This window comes from Pan paniscus, chromosome 8 (genome assembly GCF_029289425.2).
Source record: "Pan paniscus chromosome 8, NHGRI_mPanPan1-v2.0_pri, whole genome shotgun sequence".
In the NCBI taxonomy this organism is placed as follows: domain Eukaryota; kingdom Metazoa; phylum Chordata; class Mammalia; order Primates; family Hominidae; genus Pan; species Pan paniscus.
This window is the reverse complement of record NC_073257.2, coordinates 62823582-62838540: the sequence shown is the minus strand read 5'-3', so window position 1 is coordinate 62838540 and position 14959 is coordinate 62823582. Positions and strand designations below refer to the sequence as shown.

Here is a 14959-nt window from a genome sequence, read left to right as displayed (position 1 = left end):
CTTAGAATTTACATAGTGAACTTTCTTGCTGCCTTCTTTTTTCTTAAGGACAGGTGACACATAGAAAACCATAAACAAAAATGTTTACAAGTAATTGATTCGAATATTGGTGGTAAGCATGTTCTGCTATTAACAAAATCAGAAATGGATCTTTGGCTTTACCTTTTCCTGCTGTATCCACACCTACCCGAAACACATACACATACCCTGTCTAATGCCATTGATGTTCCTTTGTTTTCCCCATGTTCCAGCTGTAGGAACCAATGTATTGCTGTGGAAATATAGTCACTTTTGAATAGCTATAGCAATTTGTAAATTGCCCATCTCTGACAGTGTTTCCAAGGGACATTCTGACTGAACTGGATGATGGAATGAGATTTCTAGTAGTATGTCACTTTGACCAGTGGCATATCACAACCTCCCAGTCAGTGATTTAGGCTTCTTCTTCTTTTTTTGGAAGAAGGGTCTTGCTCTGTTGCAATCATGGCTCATTGCAGCCTCAGCCTCCTGGGCTCAAGCTATTCTCTCACCTCAGCCTGACTAGGTTTTATTTTTTTGTAGAGACAGAGGTCTCCCTATTTTGCCCAGGCTGTTCTAGGGCTCCTGGACTCAAGCGATCCTTTCACCTTGGCTTCCCAAAGTGCTGGGATTACAGGTGTGAGCTACCACCCAGCCTAGGCTTCTTTAAAGCACAATATGTGCAATGGGGATTTAGACATTGATAATATTGGAATGTTTCTTGATGAAATTCTGATTGGTGCCAAGGAAATGCTTTGTGGAATGGCTATGTTTCTGACTGCCTCACTGGTAAGTCTTTTGGTTTTAAGCAATAGTCCCTGCTGTGTATTGGTAGTGTGACCTGGAGTCAATCATTTAACCTCTGAGAGGCTCAGAATCCTCATATGTAAAATCAGTACCATTTGACAAACCCCCGAGTGGTTTTTGAAGATTGAGTAAAATCTGTGTTGTACCTGTTACAGGACTGAGGACAGAGTCGTCCCTCAATACACAGCTGCTCTTACCTCATAAGATGAAAGAATTTTTTATTCTCTAGCATTTTGAAACACAGATTTATCATACTTTTTGGGCTCTAATAATTCATACTTATTGATATCATAAATGAATCCACAATGTATTTCAAATCCTGTACGTTGCATACTTTTTGGTTTATAGACTGATATTGTGTACTTGGTACTCTTAAATATTACTTAGGAATGAATCTTGAAGCAAAATAGCAGCAACAATTTATTTATTTAGTATTTTTATTATTTTATTTATTTAGTACTTAGAGCCATGTCCTACAACTAAACTCTTTCATAAATTTTCTCATTTAATCCTTACAATGAGGATATTGAAGAGAGAGGTCAAGTAATTTATTTGTTGAAGACCACAGAGCTGTCGTTGGAGGACCTGCCAATCAAATCCAGGCATGTCTGACTTCTAAGCCCATATTCTTAGCCCTCTTCTTTCCCTGCAGCATGTGTTAACTAACTGAGAAGATGGCTCTTCAAGGTGACAGACACAAGTGTTTTTTGGATGACTTTCAGTCTGGGTTGCTACGGTGTGCTTAAACACATCATTTTGTAGTTAAAGGCCTTTTCTTCCTCCTGTTATGTGTCAAGATAGCACAAGTAACCCACAAACGCCACACTTTATTTATGTTCCTACTGGGCCCTTATCATAGTCTGTTCTCACTCTAGTTCTTAGCGGACACGTCTAGGGGAGGCAGCGTATCAAGTGGCTAGGTGCCTAAGACTCTGAAACTAGATAGCCAGGAGCTGAATCTCAGCTCTGCCAATTACAGGCTGTGCAACCGAGAGCAAGTTATATTTTCTCTCTGTGCCTCAGTTTCTCATCTGTAAATTAGGGATAATAAGTAATACTTTAAAGGGTTGTCTTGAGGATTAAAAGAGTAAATATATATGTTTACAAGTGTGTGCATGAACACATACACACATGTTGCTTGCAGCACTGCCTGGCATATGGGGAATATTCCACAAGTGTTGGTGATTAACAATAAGGTGATGATGTCCTTTGAGCAATGCTATGGGCTGCACCGTTTTCATTTTGACTTTCCCCACAGAGGCCTACCCCAGTGCTCCATGCTTGATGGGCACGCCGTCAATGTCTGCTTATGGAGTGGATGACTGTGGATGGGCTGCATGGTTGAATACATGGCCAGTTCTTTTTCTTTTCTTTCTTTTTTTTTTTTTTTTTTTGAGACAGAGTCTCACTCTGTCACCCAGCTGGAGTGCAGTGGCGATATCTCGGCTCACTGCAACCTCCACCTCACAGGTTCAAGCGATTCTCCTGCCTCAGCCTCCCAAGTAGCTGGGACTACAGGCACATGCCACCATGCCCAGCTAACTTTTGTATTTTTAGTAGAGACAGGGTTTCACCATGTTGGCCAGGATGGTCTCGATCTCTTGACCTCGTGATCCACCTGCCATGGCCTCCCAGAGTGCTATGATTACAGGCGTGAGCCACCATGCCCGGCCAGCCAGTTCTTTTTCATCTTGAAGTTATATTACTCTCATTGACCTAAACACCCTCTCTTGCCTTTAACAGAATCAGGGATTGAATAACAGGAAGAAGTTGACCCAAGTAAAGTTAAAATTATTTGGCAGTAATAATAGCTAACATTTATGAAGTGCTTGCTACATGATAGGCACAGGGTAAATAAGATTAACTAAACTGAATCCTTTCTCAAACCTCATAAAGCAGTTATTGTCCTATTTTGTAAGTGTAAGTTTAATTTGCATTGGTCTTATCCCTGTAGTCAAGAGGTTGTGCATTGAAACAGGGAGATTGTGTGTCTGTATGGTTTAGCTCTGTGTCCACACCCAAATCTCATGTCGATTTGTAATCCCCATGTGTCAGGGGAGGGACCTGGTGGGAGATGATTGGATCATGGGGGCAGATTTCCCCCATGCTGTTCTCATGATAGTGAGTTCTCATGACATCTGATGGTTTGAAAGTGTGGCACTTCCCCCACCGACCACCCCCTCCTGCTGCCATTAGAAGAAGGTGCTTGCTTCCCTTTCGCCTTCTGCCGTGATTGTAAGTTTCCTGAGGCCTTCCAGTCATGCTTCCTGTTAAGCTTGTGGAACTGTGAGTCAGTTAAACCTCTTTTCTTCATAAATTACCTAGTCTCAGGTAGTTTTCTTAGCACTTTGAGAACAGACTAATACACACGTGAATCCCACAGCACTAGCAGAGCTTGGCTTTCCCTCAGGCCTCCCTGAGTGACTTTTGGCCTGTAGCAAAGCACTCAATAAATGGTTGTATTATTGATTATTATCACAACTTCTGAGGCAAAAATCACATATTCTACAGGAATACCAATTTGAGAGTTCTACGTTTTAATAATTAACATAGCAACCTTTGTCATGGGTATACAAACTATAGACTCCTTAGTTAAAATGTCTTGCTTTGGAGAAAGTCATTGTCTTAAAGCTGAAATTCTTATGCTTTAGGCTAAAGTTGTTTTCACTGCTCTGTCTTTGGTGGAAATGGAAAAATGCTATCCATTGCTCATAGCAGAGTAGTGCTTAAAATGATGGTAAGTGGTAGAGTCTCCCTTGTTTTCCCTAGACAAAACTTTCTCTGGGAATTTCGTACCTCAAATTATGTTTCAGTGATTTTTACTTTTCTACTTTTGATTCTTTTCTGTTTTTCAATTTTCCCAAGAAGTGTAGAGCCCAGCATTGATGACTTTGACTTTGCTTGATTTTTATTTTGAAGTGAGGTTAACATCTTCCAGTCAAGGTCCAAGAGACCAAGCATCTTGGTCTCTACCAGTGAAGAAGGGTAACCTGCTTGAGTGATGCCTGTACTGAAATATTGATCCTCTCTGCCTTGCTCTTCATGAGGCTGTCTGGGTGGCATTTGGAAGGAGCACATCATCAGCATTCCTGTTCATGCCTCCTTTACACCCCACCTTCACAATCTAGAGCCAGAAACGGGCATATTGGATCTGCGGCACACAGGGCTTAGATGGGGTACAACAGAATTTTTCCTATTCACTAATCTTCACTCATTCAATTTGTGTAGGAGCCAACATGTAACTCCAATAGAGGATGCTATTTCTTACCCAGTATAAGAACTTCTTGAGGATGGAATTGATTTAATTATTCAAATATTCCAGATTCTTTCCTCTGAGAGCTCTTCTTAATCTTTGATTTAATGCTTTTTCTCTAATCCCTAGTAAGAAAATTCTTTCCTATTTCCACCGCTTCTTTTAAACATTATTTTGCTTGAGCCATGTGTATATTACTTGATTCTTAGAAATTGCTGATCACCCTGTCTTGGTAAAATATTTTGGTCTTTATTATGGGCATATCGTTGATGTTAGTTTATAGGTCTCTTTTTGCACCCTCTTCTGAAGGATTCTGATGAGTTACTCTCATCTTATTTTTACCCTTTCAGTGTTGTCATAGGGTCACCATTGACATTCTGGGCCTTTTGCCTGGAAGTACCTATTATGCTGTTAATTTTTCAACTAATTATGTTTCATGCTGTTTGTAATGAAAAGCCTATGAGCTCTGTGGCTCCAGCACTCCCCAGCTGCGTGACATTGGGACGCTGTGTAGTCTTTCCTCATGTTTGCTCATCTGTAAATGGGCTGATAATAATAAATATCACCTACTTTACAGACTTAGTAGTAGCACTAAATAAGATCATACATATTAAGTGCCCATCCATGCTTAGCATATCAAAAGCACTCAGTGAAGTTTATTTATTATAAAGGTGAGTATAGGGCTGGGGCACTAACCCAGCTTTGAATGGTTAGCATGAAAAAATTTTCACAGTCAAGAAAAGAAAGGAGGAAAAGGGTATTTCATGAAGGGGAATAGCTACAAGTTTTTCACTAGTGATGGAGCATAAAGTGTTAGGAGACGAAATGGTAAGGGGGACTGGGAGCAGTTCATGGAGGTCTTGTTTTATCAAGCCCAGAGGCTCAGACTGCATTTCTGGGAAATGGGTTGCACAGAAGAATTTGTACCTCATTAGGATGCTGGACACATGCAGACTTGAGGAAACAGAATTCAACAAGATCTACAGGAGACATTGTGATCTGTGAAAAGACTGTTCTAAGAGCCCCAAGAATATTAGGAATGCCTGGACAGTGAGGGGTACAAAAGGACAATAAAGCATTTTGTTTACATCAGATGCTCACGTTTAAGATCTAGGGGACCTGAAGTAGAACCAAAGAAAGGTATAACTTGTCATGCATTGATTCCTTTTGAGAAAATGAATTAGATGAGCTGAAATGTGGATTTCTAATATGAAGAAATTCTGCCCAAGAAGTAGCAAGAGGGTGTCCCACATTTCAGTCTGCAAACTGTGTTTGGAATGCTGCGTGTGTGTGTGCGCATGTGCACACGTGTGCCTTGAGCACAAATCTACTGGCTTGTGCAGGGAAAGACTTGTTCTCCATTTTCGTGTGATTACAAAATCATCTTTTCTCACAGTATTTGATAAAATATTATTTTTCTTTGCTAATATTGATTAGCTTTGTATCTGGGGTTGCAAGTTTTATTTTTGACTGTTTATTTTCTAATTATTTTCTCAACAGTGGTTATAAGTAGACATGGAAATACACCAGAAAATGATTTATATGAAAAGGATTCTTTTCTCCATCCCTAAGAACATGCACATAAACAAGAGAAATTAAGAAGAGCAACTAACTTTCATTACTTAGAGTAGGCTCTACTGCTTTGTTATGCCAGTAGGAGGAAGAGTTATGGAAATAAATGTAAATGCATGTTAGGGTGATAGCCAGCTGGCTATCTGAAGTGAGCTTTTTGGAAGAAACAGGGACATTTCCGTGTCATTTGTTTGCAATTGCCCCACTAATAGAGAACATTTTTCTTGCTACAGTGTTGTGCTTAAAGTAAGCACATACATTTGTAAGAAACAGATTGTTAGAAAGTGAGTTTCTTTGAAATGTTTAAGTAAAGAGCATTTATTATACATTGAAAGTATTTGAGTCTTAACCCTTCCCAGTAGAGCAGACCTGTCTTCCTCAATCATCATTTACTATTAAAGGCATAAAGAGAAAAAGAGAGAAGTAATGGGTGCTGGTCTTGCCTCCTAAGGTAAACAACTAGAAAAAAGGACTACTATCTATGAGGCAGTGGGTTTCAGGCAGTGAACAGTAGGCATCCGGAACTGCGATCCTTGAGAGAAGAGAATCACAAGAGGGGGACTCACATTTGCCTTGGTTTCCTGCTTGAACACTTTCCCCGCTGTGATATAGGGAGGTGAACCCTAGCAGAGCATGGTGGTCTCATAGCATTGAGAAAGCAGAGACTGGAGTTTAAGGCTGCTGAAGTGGCTGTGATTTGTATGGCAGGGTACTGGAGAGGAGGGAGCTACTTGAGGGGTGAGGCCCTGCAGAGAGCAGCTGCTACTAGGCTAAGAACAGAATGGCGGTACCAGAGGTCATGTATTACTGAGAAAGATTGGGTTTCTGGCCTAGCCAAGGTGAAGAGACCTTGCTGAATACCTTAGCCATTCTACCGAGACATCACATAGCCATTCTGTTGAGACATCACATCCTAGGAATAAAGACCATCCATACCTTACAGTAAGGGCCATAAGCTTGGACTAAGGACATAAGTGAAATAGACTCATCTTAACCAAGTGTAAAATGAAGCTTGGCAGCATCAAGAGGACCCACCAGTAATTTAGCTGCCACCAGAGCCAAACTGAACACCCTCCAATTGTTTACCTTATAATGGAAAGAAGCATGCAAAGTAACAGGGGATTGTGACTCATATTCAAAATAATAATCAATAGGTATGAACAATGACTATAAAAGTGGGTAATACCAGATTTTGGTCTCTAACAGCATTCTCCTTGGAAAGGAACCAGTGCTTTTTGGAGAATTGACAGGATCCAGGTTAGAGACAGGGTAGATACAAGATGAGCCCATAACATTTTTTTTTTTTAATATCAGAAAGTAAGGGAATAAAAGTAAGAAAATATTTTTAAAAGATGGAGTATGTCACAGGGATAAAGGAGCCAGCTTGAAGGGCTTCCCACTGGCTAAGTCTGAGACAGCTGGAGCACCAAAATACTTAAGTACAAGGATAAATTATAAGTCACTGAAAAAATAGGACTTCATGTATCTCAGGTGATCATAAATAGATATATTGGTAAACAATGTATAATGCTGAGTAATGAATGGTAATATGGAGGGATTGCTGGAGTTGGAAAAGTCAGCATGTTGCAGCCATCACAGTGTAAAGTTTTTATCAGGCAGACATCACTAATGGATACTAAATCTAGGGGGAAATTTTGATGAGGAACAAGATATTTACATGGTCTTAAAGTGTCTTCCCACAGATTACTTGTTAGCTGCAAGGGAAAAAGTAGTAATTTTTCATTGGAAAAGTTGGACAACACCTTGGCTGGGTGATCAAAATTAACATAACCAAGCTGGGGCAGATAGACTTTTTGTGCCTTTAGATGTGATATCCAGAGAAGAAAATATCACTTTTGTAGTTTTCTGAGAATGCAGAAAACTACACGATTATTCTGAACTGAATCCTCAGGAATCACCTGAGGAAATGTCATGAAAGTCAAAATAGAGATGTTCTATTAATATAAAAAGGGGGAGAGGCTATATTCTTCTAAAGTGTCAGTATCATAAAAGACAAAGGAAAAGCTGGTGTGGTTCAGGTGAAAGGAAGCTGAAGAGTAATGGCAGCTAAATGCAGTATCTGACCCTGGACTGGATCTGAATTGGAGGAAAGAGAAATACTATAAAGGGCATTATTAGGTTAACTGAATATGGCAGTAGATTAAACTATTATATAACTTTTAAATTTACTAAGGCTGATAGCTATATTGTGGTTATGTAAGAGAATATTCTTATTCTTAGGAAATAAATTCTGAAGTATTTAGAGGTAAAATGCTGTGTTGTATTGCACTTATCTCCTTAAGGCTCAGAAAAAAAGTCAAATGAATGAATGGACAGTGAGTGAATGGTTAAATAAATGTTGGTAATAAGTGAATCTGGGTAAAAAGTACCTGGATACTTTTGTACTATTATTATTCTACAACTCTTCTGTAAGCTTGAAATTATTTCCAAATACAAAAATTTAAAGGCCAGTTATGGTAGTTCATACCTGTAATCCCAGCACTTTGGAAGGCTGAGGTGGGAAGATCACTTGAGTCCAAGATTTCGAGACCCAGCACATAGCAAGACCCCATCTCTACTAAAAAAAAAAATCAACTGGGCATGGTGGCATGCACCAGAAGGCCTAGCTGTTTGGGAGGCTGAGGTGGGAGGATTGCTTCAGCCCATGGGCTGCAGTGAGCCATGATTATGCCACTGTACTCAGCCTGAGACTCTGTCTCAAAGAAAAAAAAAAAGAAAATAAATTAAAACAAAAAATCCCAGGAAGTATAACTATGATTTAAAGAGAAAAGTAGAGTATGCAGAAAAGATAAGGTGTTTCTTAACTACCTTTGTGTGGATTTTCTACCCTTTGGGTTGTCTGTACTAAATACATTAATCCTATCGCAGTGTCAGTCACTTAGCATGCAAAGCCATTCTATCTCTGTTGGCGTATCTATGAGTATCTATGCAGGAAGAAAGAATAAATATTGCTGTTCAAGTTGAAACTATTTTGTTATATGGTGTCGTGGAAGAGTTTGGAGCAAGGGTTGGTAGAGCTGGGCACTGATTTCTTCTTTGACACTTGCTGGCTGAGTGATTGGGGGAAAGTTCCCCAACATTTGGGAACTTCAGCTGCTGCATTTTAAAATGGTGCTAGTCTGTTCTCAAGATCTTATGGCTCCAATGAGAAAATGCATGTGAAAGCTCTTTGTAAATAATAATGATTTCTTCTGCAAACATTAAGTTACTATTAATAAGACATTAATAGTTTTTTTTTGAGATGGGGTCTTGCTGTGTTGCCCAGGCTAGAGTGCAATCATGGCTCACTGCAGCCTCCACCTCCCATTCTCAAGTGATCCTTTTACCTGAGCCTACCGAGTAGCTGGTACCACAGGTAAATACCACCATATCTGGCTATTTTAAAAATTATTTGTAGAGAAAAGGTCTTGCTATATTGCCCAGGCTGGTCTCAAACTCCTGGGCTCAAGTGATCCTCCCACCTCAGCCTCCCAAAGTGCTGAGATTACAGGTGTGAGCCACTGTGCCCTGCCCCTGTTAATAGTTTTAGTTAAAATGGCTTAGACTGAGGTAGAGTTTCCTTAATCCAGGTGGCCCTTATTTCTCTCACAAATCAAGTTTTTAATTGATTTGATTATATGAGAGAGTTGCTTTTCCAAGTGGGCCCTTTTGTTCCTTCTGGTTGCTTCCTTCCTCATTTTCTGCCCTTATTATTCCAGGTAAAGCTTCTGTGACTGAAGGAGTGTGGACTTCTTGAATTTCAAGAACAGTAAAGTTGGAACACAGTAGAGGGTGTGTAATAAAATACAGGTAAGTCAGAATCAGCATTTCACCCATTCTCAAAGAACTCATGGTTCTGAAGTTCCTTGTAATCACTCTTGCTTTGTTCTGAGATTGTGTGTGAGGCTCTGATGGCATAAGGGGATCTTCCAGGCCTTTGTGGTGCCCAAGGGCAAAATTAGCCAACAAAAGGCCTGTGTGGTTTGGAAAAAGTAGGAAACACACTTGAAGAGGCCAGCTCCCCCACTGGAGAAGGCAAGCAATCTGGGCCGGGGTGGTAGAAATGCATAAAGCAAAGGCCACAGAAAAGAGTGTCAGCCTGAGTCTCTGGAAATGACAGAAAAGGATGCTGCTGAATTTGAAGTCACATAAACCAGGTAGGAAAGGTTCTAGGATAATGTTAGTTGGGGGCATGCCTTTTCCCTTAATCTGGAATTGCTTTTGATGGAGGCTTTCATCCTGGAAGATCACGGTTACCAGGTCTGCCTTCTTCTCTGGAGTTGAACAGGTAAGTCCAGTGCTGCTCAGAGTGCTAATCTGAGATGAAATAAAGAGCTTGACCTAGAACGTAAAAGTTAGATGAACGAAACAGTGTCTCTAGTGTTATCGTTGATTCTATGTCTGTTTCTATGTTCTGTTTCTGTGTCTGTGTATATGTTGATTACTATGTCTGTATATATAATCTCCAAACAATATATTGCTTAGCTTTAATTTTAAGCTTGAACAGAATAGTATATTGCATGTAGTGTTCTGCAGCTTGCATTTTTTTTGCCCTGTTATGTTGTAAGATTTACTTGTTGCATGTAACGGTAGTAAATTAATTTTTCTGGTTAAGTTAAATTCTATGGTGAGAATTGATCACAGTTTATCTATTGTCTCCCTTCCCTCCAATCTTTGGTATTTTGTTGCCCCGCTAGTGGGTTTAAAATAGTATATCATTGTCATCTTTATTTGCATTTTCCTGATTAATAGTGCAATTGAACATCTTTGATATCCTTTGGAGAACAGAGTGCATACTTTTAATTTAGACAAAAATTTCAGTCTTGTCTTGTATAGTGAATGAAGCTTGTTTCTTCTTTGTTTTTTGAAAGATAGTCTAAAAATTTTGAAACTGTTTATATGGCACAAATATTTTCATTGTGGCGGGGTGCGGTGGCTCATGCCTGTAATCCCAGAACTTTGGGAGGCTGAGGCAGGCAGATCACTTAAGGTCAGGAGTTCTAGACCAGCCTGGCCAACATGGTGTCTTTACTAAAAATATAAAAATTAGCCGGGAACGGTGGCACATGCCTGTAATCTCAGCTACTAGGGAGGCTGAAGCACGAGAATCACTTGAACCCGGGAGGCGGAGGTTGCAATGAGCCAAGATCATGCCATTGCACTCCAGCCTGGGCAACAAGATTGAAACACCATCTCAAAAACAAACAAACAAACAAACAAAAAACATTTTTATTGCTAATCTTTGTTTTTCCTTTTCTTTTGAGTTGAACTTCTTATTGGTTTATATTCTTATTCAATTTTTCTTTCTCTGCTGATTTGGAAATTATAACTTGTATTTCTGTTCTTCTAATGATTATCCTGAAAATATACTGTGCACACATAGAAGTTTTAAAGTCAGTCAGTATTTAAGGTATTCTAATCCCCTTCTGGAATAATACAAAACTCATAGTATACCTAATGAAGACTCCCTCCTTCTGTACATAGATGTTCTTTTCAGCATATCTGTTTTATTATTTGTTTCACCATACAAATTAGTCAATTTTATTGTATAGAGATGGTATTTGTTTAACTGTATATGCTTATCATTTCTTATTCCTCTTCCTTTCTTCTATCCTTACGTTTCCCCTGATGAGATTTAGCTTCTTCAGAATTTTTTCTTTTCCTGAGAATCTTTTGGTGGTAACTTCTCTCAATTTTGGTTTCTGAAATGTCTTTATTTCACTCTTACAGCTCTTAGTTGATAGTTATTTTTTTTCCCAGTGTTGTGAACATACTGTTCCATTGTCCATAGCTTTCATTTTTGCTGTCAGGACATCTGTTTATCTTTCATTTGCTATTTTTTTTAGTAGATGATTTGACTTACTCTAAGTTTGTTTATTTGTCTTTGGTGTTCAGCAGTTTCATTACAATGTGTCTATTTAGAGCTTTCTTTTAAGAATTCTGTTTATATTTTTCATATTTCTTGTATCTATCCATTTATTTCATTTATCCACCCTAAATATTTTTCAGCTCTCAATGCTTGAATGTTGCCTTTTCTTCATTCTCTCTATCATCTTCTGGTTTTGATTAAATGGAGGTTAGAACTTCTCTTTTTATCCTTTATGTCTCTGAATTTCTGTTCAGTATTTTCTTTCTCGTTTTTCCCTGCTTTATTCTGTAATTTAAGATTTAGCTTTTAGTTCAATACTTCTCTCTTTAGCTGTGTTGGCTCTTCTGTTTAGCCTATCCATTGACTTTTTAATTCAAATGGGTATGTTTTTTAAATTTCTAAAATCTTTATTTCTGTCTTAAATCTGCCTGAGTATTTTTTTGATGGTTTCATTTTGCTTGCTCATTTTTTGGCCTCATCATTAAACAGTTATTTCATATCCTATATTTGATAATGCCAGTATCTGAAATCCTTGGTGGTCTAAATGGTTTTGGGCTTCTTTCCTAGTGTGCAGGGTGAGTTTGGATTACATGCTAATATTTGCTTGATAATTATGTCTTGGAATCTTGAAGTATTACTTCTTGAGATTTTGTTTGTGCTAGGAGCCAGGAGGATGCTACAGACCCAGGACCACTTCTCTTCCCTTTGAATACCTATTCCCTTTGGTTTAAAGCTGGACTTTCTCCACCATGCTGAAACTTGGATGTCTAGTTGCCCCACCCCATTGCTGGTATTCATAGTTACCTCCAGGGCAACTCCAACTTTCTTTTTTGCCCAATCCTGAGTGTTCTTTGCTCAGGAACAGTAGATGTTCCCACTATATTCTCACGGGATTTGTTTCTCTACCTGGAGCTAACCAATGCATTAAAAAGTATTTTTAAATGTAATGTATTCAGACTCTAATTATAGTATAGCAGAAGGGCCTTGCAAATATCTAATCCACCAGAATTCCTGAATTAGGAATGCTCAAATGATTTTTAAAAATCAGTTGTCTCTAAGTACTCTTTATCAATTTATTACTTTCCTTTATTTCACCTAAGGATAAAGAAAATAGTGCAAGAGTGATCTTTTTGAAAGCTAGCTAAACATATGACATACTATATCCTTACACTTTTGCCAGGGTTCTTTTTGTAGTTAATCTATTGAATATTTACTCCCTTGGAAACTGAAATTACCACTCTTGGAATAACTCATTAGAACAGAGTACTTATTCAGCACCAATTTGTTATGCCTCCCAATCTATTTTCTGTCACAATGCCATTTTTCTTTCTATGCAGAGTCTTAAACGAGTCAGTTGTGGGTCTCTGCCTGTGGATGCGTTTCTTCTTCACATGGAATGCAGAAAATTGATGTTTGCTGTTGTGAATTAGAGGCATCATCTCTGTAAGCTCCATGTTCTTACATTCTGCATCCCCTTAATAGGCATAGAAAGCAGCATGAAATTTTTGGTCTGTAGAACGCTAAGTTGCCTTGGGCTTTGGCACATGAAAAAAGTATTTCAAAGTGGATGTCAAGTGAGGTTGCTGATTTAACAGTTTTTTTTAAATTATTATTCCTTCTGCAGCAGAATAATTACCAATAGACAACCATATGTTTTTAGAGGCTACACAGATCTGACAAGTGTGTGTGTGGATTTTGTGGTGAAAGTAATACATTAGGCATGTCTCTAATTTGCAGTCTCTTTGCTTTGTAGATTACAGGTAGGATATTTGTAATACTAGTCTAATCATAGGAAAGACAGGCACTGAAAACATTTCTAGGAAATGCCGAGCTCTGCGATGAGAGATTCTTTGAGGAATTGCCTGGTATTGGCTCTATACTTTCATTTGAAAAATAAAAATATCAGAAAATTGTGTAGCTTTTCCTTGCTTTGATAGCAAATTCTAATGAGTAGTAACTTCCAACTGTGTCCTTGTATTCTTGGGTTTTTCTTGGCCGTCAGTTCAGTCACTGCTGCTAGTTTTTGCTTTCCAAATGGTTGGAAAGCTGAGCACTCCAGAAGCTTCACCTGGGGAGCTGGGGAGGTGATGGAGTAGTACTGGAGATGCTTGTCAGGGATGGCCAGTGCTTCCTGAGTGAGCTTTGCCTAGCCTTCTGTGCCAGTGGAGCCATCAGGCTCTATGGCACACTGCTCAGGCAAAGGGAAAGACATCTCATTGCCACTGCTCCAGTTCTGTTGTCCTGGGCCGGGGACTTGATTTGGCAAAGCAGTAACTGGCCCTTTGAACTTGTCAGTTCTCTGTAAATGGGTCCCTTTGAAGGTTATGAGTTGCATGATTAGCATGATTTTTAACAGAATTCACCTGAGTGCTGCTTCTTTTCCACAGTGAAGTTGGATTCTGGTCGTATCAAAACAATGCAGAGACACAGCCCAAGAGTGCTGTCTTTCATAGGTTTATGTCAGTTAGGGTGCTAAAAGGTGAGGCTTGACAGTCATTGTCAAGACAAGTGACCAGGCTCTGATGTATGACCCAGAGCAGTGTTCCTGTGTCTCCAGTACTTTAGTCACAATCGTGTTCCTCTGCAGTGAGCAGGGTTACTCATCTCTCTTTGACTTGGCACTGAGACACTTGGCCATTTGTAACATTTTGCTCCATTCTCACAAAAGATAATGAGTTAGTCTGTTTCTAAATAAGGTTTTGAAAAGTTAGGATTATTTTAATCACCTTCCTCTCCAACCTGTTCTTCCTCCTGCTCACCAGATTCATATGTGAGTGCTTGTTGTATCTTCTGTTTGATGCGTGCAAAAAATTCCTACAGAATAACTTTTTTGGCCCTTGCCACAGTCTGGGAGTTCAGAGACTGGTGCATGGGACAGAGGGAGCTATAACAGGTTCATCAGTAGCCAGACTGCCTGGGTTCAAGTTGAAGATCTACTGATAGTCTGTAGGACTTTGGTTAATCACTTAGCTTTGCTGAGTTTTGCTTTTCCCCACCTAATAACTACCTTAATCTGTTTATATGCTACAGCAGTGGTTCTTAAGCATTTTGGTTTTAGGACCCCTCTATACTTTTAAAAATTATTGAGGACCTTAAAGAACTTTGTTTATGATATCTAGCATATTGTGGTAGCAGAATAATGGCCTAATGGCCCCCAAAGATGTGGCATGACCTAGTTCCCAGTAGCTGTGAATATATTACCTTACATGGCAAAAGACTATAGATGTGATTAAGCTCAGGATCTTGAGATAGGGAGCACATCCTGAATTGTCCAGGTGGGCCCTATGTAATCATAAGAGCCATATGAGACTTTTAGCACTGCTGGGTTAGAGCATTGCCACGTAGCCACTCCTAGCTGCAAAAGAGTCCGGGAACTATGGTTCTTTTTCTGGGTATCAGTTAAAAGAACTGGGGGTTTTGTTATAAGGACGAAAGGGAGA

At 39.3% G+C, this 14959-nt stretch overlaps 1 protein-coding gene across 10 annotated transcripts in view; it reads left to right on the top strand.

The window, feature by feature from the left end:
* Nucleotides 1-14959, top strand: part of SGMS1 (sphingomyelin synthase 1) — a 314162-nt gene that overhangs the window by 95367 nt on the left and 203836 nt on the right. For 9 of the 10 annotated variants that reach the window (XM_055092811.2, XM_034930581.3, XM_034930582.3 and 6 more), the window contains exon 3: nt 9370-9460. The gene's annotated coding sequence lies outside the window, so the exon portion shown is untranslated. Of the gene's footprint in view, nt 1-9369; nt 9461-12861; nt 12963-14959 lie in introns of those variants that run through there. The other variant, XM_063607400.1, reaches the window with a different exon arrangement.